A 15879-nucleotide genomic window follows, 5' to 3' on the forward strand; every position below is an offset into this window, starting at 1 on the left:
CCTAAATGACCAGAGTGAGCTGCTTGGAATAACTTAGACCTGATTGACATAGGGGGAACAACTAAGTCACTGCAAAACAGTAAGCCATTCACTATAGTGAGTTCGCTTGAGTCTTGAAAAAACGGTCACATAGGAGAAGGAAGACATCTTTCTTTGGACCAACATTGAGTGATACCATTTCATAACTTAAGATAAGGTATTATCTTCTGTAACAGCAGACATCCATTCATCACGAAACACCAAATTATGTGTTCTCAAAATTTCATCCAAAGAGGCCATAACAGACTCAACCTCCTCATGTTTATCACCTGTACAATTATAATTTTTATAGGCATTGTTGACAAGAAGTCAGCCCTAGAATTCCTAGTTCCTGAAATGAATTTAATCTTGAAAAACGAGACATTAACCATACCAATCTAGAGGAAGCTTTAACTGATCCATTTCCATTGAGAAGATGAATAATTGGTTTGGTTCAGAAAAACAAAGAAAAATGTATTCCCCAGCGGTATGTCTTGAATTTCTCAATGGCCCAGTGTGAGACTTGGCCCTTTCCCCAGAAATTTTTCGCTTTTTATCCCCTGTTAATTTAGAATGCCCCTATTGAAACAACACTGTATAGGCTTTGGGTGGTGGAGAATGCCCTGTGTAGTTTAAAACTAGTGTTAAAGTACAGGTACTTCCTACACCTAATATGGCTGCCACAGACCACTGCTGCAGCAGCGTGGTTTAGCGGGCGCATTCTAGTAGCCAGGGGCTGGCTGGAACCCTCAGGCAATGTATCCATCTTAGCCTGCCAGCCTGTCCACAGGTAGAATGGTGGAACCTCCTGGAAGCCTCTGGAACCTTCTGGGAGAGGTGAGGTGACACCAACTGCCACCACCAACTGTCAACTGGCACTATAAAAGGAAAGGGAGGGAACTTTCCTGAGAAGAGAAGCTGAGGGAAGACCTGGGGAAGTACCTACGCAGGAGGATAGGCAGTGGGGGTCAGGGCAGGGTCTTATGATGCTGGAATGACAGGGCCTAGTGTGCTGCTTTACAAGTGTTGAGGTATCCTGTTCCCCCCCCACTGACCTAGCCCCGCGGCAGGGAACCCCCAGGGACCACTTGAGGGGATTGGCTGAGGAGATCTAACACCAGCCACCAACTTAACCCCCTTCAAGGAATAAGAAACCAAAGGAAACAAGAAACCAACTGCTATTTACAAGGGCGCAAGAAACAGCTGCGCCAAGAAGAAATCAAGGAACCAGTAACCAAGAAACTTACAAAGGCGCAAGGAACATAAGGCGCCAAGAAGAGACTGAATCACCACAGGACATTTGAAGAACCACCCAGGTATTGGCGCTGTGTCGCTCCCTGTGCCCCCTGACGCCACCTGGGGTTCCTGCGCTAACCTGCCACTGCTGTGTGAGCTGACCTGTGGAACCTGCGGATCTGATTCTGACTTAAGTGAACTGTCTGCTGGCTAGCGCTCTCATTCCCTAGCGCTAGCACCCTGAACTACTTGTCCGGCTGGCACTGCTCGCATTCAAATAATCTACCTGAAGAGTGCCTGCCCTGCCTACCCAGCGCTCCCCTGCTGAGCACCTGTGAGAAGCGCTGAGGTTCTGAAGACTAACATGCTCTAAGAAGCGCTGTGAGTTTGCTGTCTGCTTTCCAGCGCTGTAAACTGTGATCTGTAAAAGCTGCTGAAGGGCCCCTGAGGCGCTGTACTCCTCGAGCGCTACTGACTGGACTGTGTCTGCGCCCCGTGTGGTGCTAGCTAAAGCGCTGTGCTGCCAGAGACCCCTGTCGAGCCTGTGAAGCGCTGTATCCGGCAACTTGTCCAGTGCTGCGTGTGCCAAGGAGCGCTGTCTCCTAGAAGCGCTATCTGCCCCCCCACTCACCGCCGCAGCCCAGGCTGCCCTGACCGGCGTCGTGATTTGCCCCCGGCGGCCCCCGGTGCCGAGAGAGGGCCGCCGCCGTATCGCTGAGGAATTCCCCTTCAGTAGATTCCAGTCAGGCTGCGCTAGGCCGAAGCCGGCCGCTCCCCCGTCACGTGGTGCGGGAGACTCCTGCCGTGTCATCGCCCTGGATTGCTGGTGATTGGAGAAGGGCTGGGACGCCCTATGAGCCGAGTTGCATTGGCGGTCGCGGGCGAGCCCCCTCTCTTAGCAGCCGCTGATTGGTTCCTGGCCGGGGACCACGAAGGAGACCCCCGAGGACCGGAGCAACATCGGAGCTGTGGAGAGGCCCCGAGAAGAACGCTGGAAAAGCGCGGGCCTCCCCTGACTAGCCGCAAACCACCGGAAGGTGCCGAGGGAGAGTCCCCAGGCCGCGTGAGGCCTACCAGAGGACCGGAGCCCTCCAAACCGGCTGCACACTGCCGCGAGTGGCCAAAGAGGTAAAGGTAACCCCCGGGGAGGAGGCCGGAAGGCCGGGGAAGGCCCGGGTTCGCCCCTCCCCCGGGGAAGATTGTTGTTGGGCCCCGTTGGCCCAGATTAACGGCGAAGTCAGCAAACCCCCAGGGAGGAGGGCGGAAGGCCCCGGAAGGCCCCTAATTCGCCCCTCCCTGGGGAAAACTGGTGACTGGCCCACGTTGGCCCTAACTAGCCCAGGAGAGTCCCCTGACCTGGACCAGGACCCCTAAACACCGTGAGGGCATCACTTGGTGGAAGGGAGGGGAAAGAAAGTGCCTACAGGCCTACTGGGCCTTTGAACTGTGCCAGGAGTTTATTTTTAGTCCTGCTGTATTGCCTATTGAGACCCTTATATTAGAAAGGCCATGGGGGGAGATATCATATACTCAGTAGCCCCAGGAGATGTGTGAAGTGCACAGGCCAAGTGCATACATTTAATGTAATGCAGATTTTCTACCAATGTATGGGTCTCCTTGCCTGCTGAGTACTGGAATGGGAGTAATCCTCTAATGAGAAATTGATTCCTAATTGAGGTACTGGTTATTTTATCCCAGGTAATGTTCACTAATGCTTGAAGCCTGACTTATTTTGGGAATATTGAACTGTTGGGCACTGAATAAGGAAATGTTACCCTTATCCGCTGAAATGTCATTCCTGGTTAAGGAAGGGGTCGCTCCTGCCAATTGAATGGTTTACCCTCATTTGAGGCCCTGTTTATTCCTGCGTTTTGGGAAATGTTATTGCTGAGAAATGCAGTGTTTGTGCTCCTAATGAAATGCATAAGGAGTTAAGGCTGTAGTAACTTTGGAATTGCCCTAAGGAAATGCACATATTACAATAGGCCTAGTTATTACTGCCTTATTTAGGGGAATGCACTGCATAGGCCCAATTAAATGTGCAGGTCTGAGTCATGAAATGGTTGATCTATTATTAAATGTTTATTTCTGCTCAGAGAAAGGCTACCCTAATGGGAGTGGAAATGTCTATTCAAGTAAATGACCAGTTTATGCCTATTAGATGACATGTTAAATCCAGCTTAGTGCCAGGTTTCCTGAAACTCCTACAGCTAGGTACTAAAATGTTCTGTCCCCAAACGTAGGATATGTAAATTTCTGCCTAAGGCACTGTTATCTGAATGCTGTTGCTACCTCAGGAAATGTTTATACTACATAATTACATGGTTCCTGGGTCATATGTCATGCATACTCCTGCCTAATGCAATGGTTCCCAAAGACCTCTAGGTATATAAGGAGATGGTTACTCCCATTTGAGGAGAGGTTTATTCCTGATTAATATGGATAGCGCACTGCTATACCAGTCTAAGGTGTTGTGATAGTTTACCCTAGTTAAAAGAAAGGTTTATTCTTACCTGATGACATGGGTAATGCTGGTTAAATGAAATGTTTTCTTCCACGTAGTGCAAAATTTACTAGAAGCATACAGTGATTTATTTACATGTTGCTGTTCTGAAATGCTCAGCTTTGTTGGGGAGTAAAAAGTAGAAATCTACTGTTATCTATTGAAATGCTTTCTGTTATAACTTCTTAATGTAGTTGATGCAGGTGCTGACCAGGAGCAAGGCATATGTCAGGCCTGTGTTATACTAAAAATGTATTTATTCAATATTTAATATTTATGGAACATCTAATATTTATTATTTATTCATCCAGTATTTATTGCCAAGTGTTCTCACACATGTATTTTAATGGAAAGCTAATAAGCTAATTTTATGATGAATTCCTAATACCCTGATCCTGCTCTATCTTATTAAAGTTAACTTGAGTTTTTACACAAACTCACTGGAGTGGTGTCACTAATTGCGTGCCCAGGTTTCTGACTCAGTGGTTGCGTGTGCTGCATGGTTGCTTAACACATAAGCTTTCTGATGCCTACCCGTTCGTGCCATGCTACCCTAGGGGACTGGTGACCCCAGTTCCAACATATTGGTGTCGAGCGGTGGGATCCAGGACTTGTGACCATGCAGCACCCTCCATTGGGACAGGGTGCACAGCAATTGGGCTGCACAATTATTGTGTGTGTAAGCCAAAGTAATTGACCCCTCCACTGTCTAGCCTGTAGAGTGTATCAAGATCTGTTTGACCTAAACCTGTCACCCACGTCCTGGTATCTTTTCCCAGATTTATCTGAGTCCCCACCTGGCATAATGGAGTGTTGTCAGGGGATGGGGGTGCCTGTTGGGCGGAGGGAAGAAGGACCTCCGTACCACTTTGGGGGCACGGGTAGGAGCCCACCCAGAGGGGAGAGGGGATGTGGAACAGGAGGGGCAGGTCACACCCAGGGAGGCGGGCACACCAGAAGAACCAGGCCTACTCAAAATTGTTGTGTCTGACAATGTGCTACCGGGAGGATGTTCTGGGGCAGGGAGTAGAGTAACTGGGGGTGTGCGTCATCTAAGATGATAGAGCATGAGAGGGAGAGTGAGAGCCTTGCAATGGATGGAAGGGAAGCTGGTGCACAGGCTTCAGCTAACAGAGACAGAGCTGAAGACCTTGAAATCATGTGTGCCAGGTACTTCCATGGTGGCAGCGTACCCGCGGTTCGGAGTTTAGACCAGTCACAGGGTGTAGAACCTGGACTGGGGTTTCAGGTGCAGGGATTGCCTGACCTGGAGGGTGGGGTACCAGTAACTATGGACCCTACCAGTGTGACTTCCAGGGGTACCTATCCGGGGAGGAGGGTGCGGAACCCTGGAAGGGGGTGCAGAGGGAGGAAGGACTCTCCTCTGGCACCGGGCCAGCCACAGGGCGCAGATCCTGGGTTGGGTGGCCAGGTTCAGGGTTTGCCTGACCTGGCGGGAGGAACCTCTGTATTCAGAGTCCCCCCAGTTGTGTGACTTCCAGGGGTACCTATCTGGGGAGGAGGGTGCGGAACCCTGGAAGGGGGTGCAGAGGGAGGAAGGACTCTCCTCTGGCACCGGTCCAGCCACGGGGTTAAGATCCTGGGTTGGGTGGCCAGGTTCAGGGGTTGCCTGACCTGGCGGGAGGAATCTCTGTAGTCAGAGTTCCTCCGGTTGTGACTCTCAGGGGTACTACTCCAGGTGGGAGGGTGCGGAACCCTGGGAGGGGGTGCAGGGAGAGGTAGGTCTCGCCCCTGTCACCAATTCAACTTAAGGGTTTAGACCCTAGGTTGAGGAGGAGAGTGGAAAAAGGTACCACGGGCCTGGGGCGACTGCCCCCCACTCTGGGAGAGAGCAAGGGCCAGAGACATCTGGATTGGAGGTCTGTCCTGGCCGCATCCCACTAGGAACACCAGTGGGGTGGTTGGATTAGCGAGGATGTCATGGTGGTATTGGGCCTGCGTCCACCTTTTTCCGCCCCAAGCAGGGAAGCCCGTCAAGAGAATGATCAGCCTACCCTGGCTTTTGGCTGGGGGGGAGATGTGTGAGACTTGGCCCTTTCCCCAGAAATTTTTCGCTTTTTATCCCCTGTTAATTTAGAATGCCCCTATTGAAACAACACTGTATAGGCTTTGGGTGGTGGAGAATGCCCTGTGTAGTTTAAAACTAGTGTTAAAGTACAGGTACTTCCTACACCTAATATGGCTGCCACAGACCACTGCTGCAGCAGCGTGGTTTAGCGGGCGCATTCTAGTAGCCAGGGGCTGGCTGGAACCCTCAGGCAATGTATCCATCTTAGCCTGCCAGCCTGTCCACAGGTAGAATGGTGGAACCTCCTGGAAGCCTCTGGAACCTTCTGGGAGAGGTGAGGTGACACCAACTGCCACCACCAACTGTCAACTGGCACTATAAAAGGAAAGGGAGGGAACTTTCCTGAGAAGAGAAGCTGAGGGAAGACCTGGGGAAGTACCTACGCAGGAGGATAGGCAGTGGGGGTCAGGGCAGGGTCTTATGATGCTGGAATGACAGGGCCTAGTGTGCTGCTTTACAAGTGTTGAGGTATCCTGTTCCCCCCCCACTGACCTAGCCCCGCGGCAGGGAACCCCCAGGGACCACTTGAGGGGATTGGCTGAGGAGATCTAACACCAGCCACCAACTTAACCCCCTTCAAGGAATAAGAAACCAAAGGAAACAAGAAACCAACTGCTATTTACAAGGGCGCAAGAAACAGCTGCGCCAAGAAGAAATCAAGGAACCAGTAACCAAGAAACTTACAAAGGCGCAAGGAACATAAGGCGCCAAGAAGAGACTGAATCACCACAGGACATTTGAAGAACCACCCAGGTATTGGCGCTGTGTCGCTCCCTGTGCCCCCTGACGCCACCTGGGGTTCCTGCGCTAACCTGCCACTGCTGTGTGAGCTGACCTGTGGAACCTGCGGATCTGATTCTGACTTAAGTGAACTGTCTGCTGGCTAGCGCTCTCATTCCCTAGCGCTAGCACCCTGAACTACTTGTCCGGCTGGCACTGCTCGCATTCAAATAATCTACCTGAAGAGTGCCTGCCCTGCCTACCCAGCGCTCCCCTGCTGAGCACCTGTGAGAAGCGCTGAGGTTCTGAAGACTAACATGCTCTAAGAAGCGCTGTGAGTTTGCTGTCTGCTTTCCAGCGCTGTAAACTGTGATCTGTAAAAGCTGCTGAAGGGCCCCTGAGGCGCTGTACTCCTCGAGCGCTACTGACTGGACTGTGTCTGCGCCCCGTGTGGCGCTAGCTAAAGCGCTGTGCTGCCAGAGACCCCTGTCGAGCCTGTGAAGCGCTGTATCCGGCAACTTGTCCAGTGCTGCGTGTGCCAAGGAGCGCTGTCTCCTAGAAGCGCTATCTGCCCCCCCACTCACCGCCGCAGCCCAGGCTGCCCTGACCGGCGTCGTGATTTGCCCCCGGCGGCCCCCGGTGCCGAGAGAGGGCCGCCGCCGTATCGCTGAGGAATTCCCCTTCAGTAGATTCCAGTCAGGCTGCGCTAGGCCGAAGCCGGCCGCTCCCCCGTCACATGGTGCGGGAGACTCCTGCCGTGTCATCGCCCTGGATTACTGGTGATTGGAGAAGGGCTGGGACGCCCTACGAGCCGAGTTGCATTTGCGGTCGCAGGCGAGCCCCCTCTCTTAGCAGCCGCTGATTGGTTCCTGGCCGGGGACCACGAAGGAGACCCCCGAGGACCGGAGCAACATCGGAGCTGTGGAGAGGCCCCGAGAAGAGCGCTGGAAAAGCGCGGGCCTCCCCTGACTAGCCGCAAACCACCGGAAGGTGCCGAGGGAGAGTCCCCAGGCCGCGTGAGGCCTACCAGAGGACCGGAGCCCTCCAAACCGGCTGCACACTGCCGCGAGTGGCCAAAGAGGTAAAGGTAACCCCCGGGGAGGAGGCCGGAAGGCCGGGGAAGGCCCGGGTTCGCCCCTCCCCCGGGGAAGATTGTTGTTGGGCCCCGTTGGCCCAGATTAACGGCGAAGTCAGCAAACCCCCAGGGAGGAGGGCGGAAGGCCCCGGAAGGCCCCTAATTCGCCCCTCCCTGGGGAAAACTGGTGACTGGCCCACGTTGGCCCTAACTAGCCCAGGAGAGTCCCCTGACCTGGACCAGGACCCCTAAACACCGTGAGGGCATCACTTGGTGGAAGGGAGGGGAAAGAAAGTGCCTACAGGCCTACTGGGCCTTTGAACTGTGCCAGGAGTTTATTTTTAGCCCTGCTGTATTGCCTATTGAGACCCTTATATTAGAAAGGCCATGGGGGGAGATATCATATACTCAGTAGCCCCAGGAGATGTGTGAAGTGCACAGGCCAAGTGCATACATTTAATGTAATGCAGATTTTCTACCAATGTATGGGTCTCCTTGCCTGCTGAGTACTGGAATGGGAGTAATCCTCTAATGAGAAATTGATTCCTAATTGAGGTACTGGTTATTTTATCCCAGGTAATGTTCACTAATGCTTGAAGCCTGACTTATTTTGGGAATATTGAACTGTTGGGCACTGAATAAGGAAATGTTACCCTTATCCGCTGAAATGTCATTCCTGGTTAAGGAAGGGGTCGCTCCTGCCAATTGAATGGTTTACCCTCATTTGAGGCCCTGTTTATTCCTGCGTTTTGGGAAATGTTATTGCTGAGAAATGCAGTGTTTGTGCTCCTAATGAAATGCATAAGGCGTTAAGGCTGTAGTAACTTTGGAATTGCCCTAAGGAAATGCACATATTACAATAGGCCTAGTTATTACTGCCTTATTTAGGGGAATGCACTGCATAGGCCCAATTAAATGTGCAGGTCTGAGTCATGAAATGGTTGATCTATTATTAAATGTTTATTTCTGCTCAGAGAAAGGCTACCCTAATGGGAGTGGAAATGTCTATTCAAGTAAATGACCAGTTTATGCCTATTAGATGACATGTTAAATCCAGCTTAGTGCCAGGTTTCCTGAAACTCCTACAGCTAGGTACTAAAATGTTCTGTCCCCAAACGTAGGATATGTAAATTTCTGCCTAAGGCACTGTTATCTGAATGCTGTTGCTACCTCAGGAAATGTTTATACTACATAATTACATGGTTCCTGGGTCATATGTCATGCATACTCCTGCCTAATGCAATGGTTCCCAAAGACCTCTAGGTATATAAGGAGATGGTTACTCCCATTTGAGGAGAGGTTTATTCCTGATTAATAGGGATAGCGCACTGCTATACCAGTCTAAGGTGTTGTGATAGTTTACCCTAGTTAAAAGAAAGGTTTATTCTTACCTGATGACATGGGTAATGCTGGTTAAATGAAATGTTTTCTTCCACGTAGTGCAAAATTTACTAGAAGCATACAGTGATTTATTTACATGTTGCTGTTCTGAAATGCTCAGCTTTGTTGGGGAGTAAAAAGTAGAAATCTACTGTTATCTATTGAAATGCTTTCTGTTATAACTTCTTAATGTAGTTGATGCAGGTGCTGACCAGGAGCAAGGCATAGGTCAGGCCTGTGTTATACTAAAAATGTATTTATTCAATATTTAATATTTATGGAACATCTAATATGTATTATTTATTCATCCAGTATTTATTGCCAAGTGTTCTCACACATGTATTTTAATGGAAAGCTAATAAGCTAATTTTATGATGAATTCCTAATACCCTGATCCTGCTCTATCTTAATAAAGTTAACTTGAGTTTTTACACAAACTCACTGGAGTGGTGTCACTAATTGCGTGCCCAGGTTTCTGACTCAGTGGTTGCGTGTGCTGCATGGTTGCTTAACACATAAGCTTTCTGATGCCTACCCGTTCGTGCCATGCTACCCTAGGGGACTGGTGACCCCAGTTCCAACACCCAGGAACAGGCCAAATCCTCTCTTTCAATTGTACTGTACCAAATTCTGATAACTTTAAAGAGCTTGATACAAAAGCAACAGCGTATTCATTATTATTGTAAGACAGAGAGAGTACCGCACCTATGCCCTTTTGACTGGCGTCTACAGTCACCAAATATCTTGCACCCAGTCTAAATGCAGACAACGCTGGAGCATTAGTGATAACAAGTTTCACAGTAGTAAAGGTGTGCTCAGCAACATCCTCCCAGATAAAATGAAATTATTTTTAAAACAAATTTCTGAGTGGTTGGACAATGATTTAGTAACCTTGTACACATATGGAATAATATTCACTCATCCCCAAGAAAGATCTGAGAGAATCTCTGTCTTTGGGAGGAGGAACATCTTGAATCACCTTTACTAAAGAAAACTTGGGACGTATTACAGTATCAGAAATACTATGCTCAAGATAGTCTAGTTCAGTTTTGCACATTTTGCATTTGTCAGGTTTAAGAGCTATGCCCACCTTTCTGAAAACTTGTAGTACCTTTGACAGGATTGACTTGCGCTCTTCTTTTGTGTTTGAAAAAATAAGGACATCATCCTGATATGCCTGTGTTCACGGTATTCCAGTTAATATGGTATCCATGAATTTCTGGAACACACTCACTGCAGAAGCCAGCTCAAAGGGATGTTTCAGGAATTTATACTCCCAAAAGGGAGTAATAAATATCGTGAGATCTTGGGATTCTGCAGCAAGTGGGATCTGGTGATAGGCAGAACGAAGGTCCAAGAGCGAGAAGAACTTGGCTCCATTAATGTTTGAAAGTAAGTCACTAACTAAGCAGAGGAAGACAATCAATACAAATATTTTTGTTTAACATGTGTAAGTTGGCACATAGTCTAATATTACCATTGTTTTTATAATGATGGGGATGACCCATTCAGAAGAGTCAGTCTGGGAGATCACCTTATCTTTCATGACGGTGTCCAGCAAAGTTTTAACTTCAGATCTGACTGATAGGGGAACAGATATTCGTTTTTGAGATACAGGCACAGCATTTTTTTAAACTTAATTCTATGCTCGAATTTATCAATCATGCCTATTCTATTTGAAAATACCTCTGCAAAATCTTTAAAAGTTTCTGCAAGAATATCACCTTCCAGATCCTGTGTGGATGCAAAGTTGGTATCACAAACCCTGACAGGATTAGGAGAATCTGGTACTAGCATCAAACCCAATTTTGCTAAATCTCCCCATCCCAAAATTAATTTGCCTTTCTTTGCAACGTAGATCTTAGTATAGGCTTCTCTGCCCAAACACTTTATATTCTCCATAAAGAAGCCAACCATATCAATGTCCTTATCTCTAAGCTTTTGGAATGACATCCGGTAAATCTAATGGTTTAGATCATGGGTACTCACAAACATCTACCCAGGGGCCACAAAGTATATGGTCTGTGGTGTGACAAGGGCTGCACTGATGCTAGCGGGGTGGCAGTAGCAAGTCTGTGTGGGGCAGGGATTGTGTAAGGGGGTCTAAAACATGTTAAATAAACAGGCAAACATTTATTTGCAGGTTAATAAATGCTTGCCCATTTGTTTAACATTTTTTTCTGAACATTAGTACTCAGCAACTGAACAGCAGCTGGTGCTGCTGTTCACTAGGGGGGCCGCATTTAAAGGTCAAGAGCACCACAAGTGGCCCCCGGGCCGTTCTTTGAGTAGCACTGGTTTAGATGTTTACCACACTTGATCATACAATGTATCTGAAATTATGGTGATAGGAGCACCTGAGTCTTCCATCATATCAAGTGTTATGTCACCAATGTACACATCACAGATAGGACCCTTAATTGGGGTGTAATTAATTGTGTCAACTTCATGAGTGAGTACTAGTTTAGACAAATCAAATCCTGTGAGCAATCCTCAGAAACAGACGAAATATCAATAAAGTTAACCCTGGTGATATTCCTGGAACTTCTGCGTACCACAGAAAAATGACCCATCTTATGACATTTGGTACATTTCTTTACCAGTGGCAGAGTAAAGAGGATTATTGCTTAGGTGATTTTGTGATCCACGTCTGTAAGAAAATGTTCTCTTTTTACCCATAGACTTGTTAGTCTTGGACCTGAAAGATAATGGATTCGGGAACTTGCACAGTGCAACAGGTTTACATGCATCATCAGAAGAAATACATTTAGTAGAGAAAATGGAGTGTTCATTTGCTTTTGCTATGCCAATTACTTAATTACTTCTAAAAGAGTTGGATCTCTATAAGAAAGTAGTCCTTCTTGTATCTTTTTTGAGTTGCACCCAAATCCAAATTGATCTCTTATCGAAATTCCAACAGATAATCCAAAATTGCATTTTGTCGCCAGGATTGTAAGCGCCGAGATGTTTCTTCCACTGACTCATCCTTCATGCTTTCTTTTGTTAAATTAAACCTTTCAAGTAAAATGCTTTATTGCTCTGTAAACTTGTTCTTTAGTCTAGTTGTAGCTTCTAGGTATACGTTCTATCCTTCACCTTGTCCTGCTGAAGATATTGTAGGAAGCCTATCGAAAACTTGTTGATCCTCAATGCCCAAATTGCTATATAAAATGTTTTTTTCCTTTTCATGTTGAATTTGTCCGCATCAATGGCAACAAGAACATTTTCAAAACAATTGCGCTATTTTTCCTATGGCTGAATAGATTTGCCGGGATTCTGCAGTAAAGGCTGTATCTGAACAAACTGTTGAAAACTGGACATGATCCAAACAGCATCAAACAGCATCCAAGAAATTGCATCCCAAATTTTTTTTGAGAAACTTTGCTTTACAATCTAGAATTTGACAATTTCAATCTTTCCCAATTCAAAATGTCCGCCAAAAAAGTATAAATCCAAATAAAATATCCCAATACAAGACGGCTGACACAATTTAAAGCTTGAAAGTTAATTCAAAATGGCCGCCGCGTCGGAATGACGCTGTGCGTGAGGCTGACCAAACCAAAAGGGGTGCCACGTCCAGAGGACGCAGTACGTCAGCTTGACCAATCCAACGTGGCTGGCGCATGACGCGGCCATGAAACCATGGTGAAGGAACACTCACGGCAAAACAACAAGTTTAAAAGAAAACAGCACATGTGACCATGCTCGAGATCAAAACATCATCACTTGCATGACCACTCATGCAATACATTCTACAGCCGCCCCTCTCCGCCCGCCCAAAACAGTCATGCACACTTTCCCTCTTCTCCATCCAGGCTGCATTACAGCCTAGGTGGAGAATATGCCCAGGCCCCCATGTCCTGTTTGAGCACCGAGTCACAGCGCTCAGACCAATCACAATGCTGCATGGCAGTATTGTGATTGGCTCAGTTGAGCCTGGGTGCTTCCAGGCTGCTCCCTTTTCCTGCGGCGGAGGAGGTGAGACGCGACCAGGAGGAGTGGCAAGGGGGAGGAGGCAAGCAGGTAAGTTTAACATTTTATTTTATTTCTTCCCCTATCCCTCTCCCCACCCCTGATCGGTGCCGGCTGCCGCTGGTCATTCCGGCTGCATTCCAAAGGGCTGAAGGAGCCTGTCAGCCAGTCTGAGGCCTAACCATAGTCCCTAAGGATGGCGTTTCTGCCATAGGGATTACGTTGTCGGTTTCCAACAGGCTTTCCATGTTGGGATTTCTGACATGGAAATCCTGTCGGATAGCGATTTTGGGGGCCCCTAACCGGGCACCCTTTATCCGTCTGCCTCCCCCTTGAGGGGCCTGCCACGCGGTGCTGGGATGAACAGATTCTTCCATTCTCTATGGGAGCTTGTGCTACGGCCGGTTTCAGCTGCAGCAAAAGCTCCCATAGAGAAATGGGAGTATGCGACCACACCATTTCAGGTCGCATTGTAATGCTTTTGTCGGGACCGCCCACCGGAGGTCGGTCAGTCTCGATTCTGCAACAGTGTCGGCGGACGCAAGTATGCCCTTGGTCTAGCTTTGACTGCAAGAAAAACTCTAGCAAAATGGATTGATCTCAACCATACAATGAGTTGGGATTAATTTTTATCACTGTTTATTTACAGCTGTACCTCTGCCAATCATCAATTTTCACAGCAGATCAAAACAACTAGGACCCAAAATCGTAGTGCTATAGACCAGAACCTGCAGACAAGCTCCTGGCCTACTCTCTCAGCAATCCGCCATGTTCCTTCCAAAAAATAAACAAACTGGATACACTTCTTACCCGATGTCTGGCGTGTGCACAGCAAAAGTTTGGAGTATTGCTGTCCCAGAACTGCAGTGTAGGCAGGCTGCAGCACATCACGACTCCCCAGGAAGCAAGGCAAGTAGTATCAGCACACATACAGATAGTTCCTGAGAGTCTAGTGAATATGGAACAATGTTGGTGAAGGTGGTGGAGAGGGCGCTCGCCTGGATGTCTATTCACAAGTCAGAGTTGTGTGGGCATGGGGAACACCACTTTTATGACACCCAAAAATGTCCCTCAATCAGCACGCCCACAATTCGATGAATTAAAGATGGTGTTAAAACTCAATTTCATGAGGCAATGTGTCACCCGAAGTAAGGCACCCCTAACACATCAAAAATCTGTAAATACACTCAATTAATTAAAAGGGCCCACTCAATAACTGAGTTGTAGATCAGTGAAATAGTTAAAGGGTTTTATTCCAAAATTCAGAAGTTAGTCGATACAGTTAATGCAATGAAGGCTGTCACAAAATATTTAGAAATAAGCAACAATGGTGCATTCTTAAATTGCAAGCTAACAATAATCTCACTTCCAATAAAAACAAATAGAAACGTATGCTCAGTTGTAATCTTTCTCTATATATTTGCATTAAGGGTGCAGTACCTTAAGTGGCTAATTGAGGTACCTGCACAACTCCACAGAGACAACTAGTAACAGCCTGTGGCACTGCACCCTTTTCCTTGCTTCTTGGATTTTATTTTATTATTCATGCTACTGCTGGGATCTTTTTTGACAAAAACAAATCTATTAAACATTATCATTTGCAAAGCGAATAGCTCATACTTTCAGTAATGCAAGACCTATTTCATTGCAGATGCTTGTTTTGGTGTGCAATTGGAGATACTGAATCAGTATAAATGTAGGCTGAGGTGCAGGCACATTGATGTAACAGGTTGCTCTATGTGTGGGGGACGTTTATGTGCTATCCTTAGAGAATATTGACCTTTTCCTAAATTTTTTGAGCTGTTAGCCTGAACTCTAAGAAGCGTTCATCAGCTTTTACCTATAGATTTTTCAACATGAAAGTTTGAAGTCTGTTTTTACTGCGTTATTAATTTAAAACTTGGGTTTTATAGTCGGGGAAGAGCAGTGTGCAATAGAGGGCTGGGGCAGGGACTACACTTTGTGGAAGTCAATCTGTTTTGGAGGTCATTTTCTTTATGGACCATCTAGAGGCCCCATATTTGAAAAGCTGCACTGTAGTCTTTTTTGGTGTGCATTTGGAGATGCTATTTAGGTATAAATATAGGCCTGTGGTGTGGACATGCCACTGGTGCACCAAAAGCGTGCCAATGGCAGGTGCGCCTGGGTCTGCCTGTACTTGTCCGCGTCCTGACTGCATCCAGGGCCAGGGATACTGCCGGTTATTTTAAACAGGGGGAACCATGGATCTCTTATTCTAACACTGAGTTGTTGTAAATGAGGTCACAGGTCCTGTTAGAACTGGCACCATTGTCGTGGGTCTCCCTTCCATTTTTTACAGTTGCCTTGTGTATTTTTGCTGGTATTAGATGCTTTGGGCACTGTGCCACTGTTATTCAGTGCCACTGTTATTCAGTGCCACAGTGCAAGTGCTCCCTATTGTAAATTGATGTGTTAATCAGTGGTTCCATGTTTGGCTATTTGGTTTACTTGTCAGACCCTAGTCTAGTGCACTGAGTGTGCCCAGGGCGTGTAAATCCAAATTCTGCTGGTGGGCCTGCAGCACTGGTTGTGCACCCACAGAAGCAGCCTTGTAAAATGTGTCTAAGGTCTTCCATTGCAGAGCCTGTGTGCAGTCTGGTATTGTCTCACTGACTGGGCAAGTGCACATACTTGCCAGTCCCTGAACCTTCTGTTTTCTTCATATCAGTCACCCCTATGGTAGGCCCAAGGACAGGGTGCATTGTAAGTATATGGTAGGACAAGCCCTGGTGTGTGTGGCATGTCCTAATAGTGAATTACAGCAATTTTAGTTTTTCACTATTGCAAGGCTACCTGTTCTCCATAGGCCAGAATGGGCTGTTAGAGTTATTACATTTTTTAATCCTAACTGTCTCAGAGAACATG

Source organism: Lissotriton vulgaris, unplaced genomic scaffold (genome assembly GCF_964263255.1).
Source record: "Lissotriton vulgaris unplaced genomic scaffold, aLisVul1.2 SCAFFOLD_1291, whole genome shotgun sequence".
In the NCBI taxonomy this organism is placed as follows: Eukaryota; Metazoa; Chordata; class Amphibia; order Caudata; family Salamandridae; genus Lissotriton; species Lissotriton vulgaris.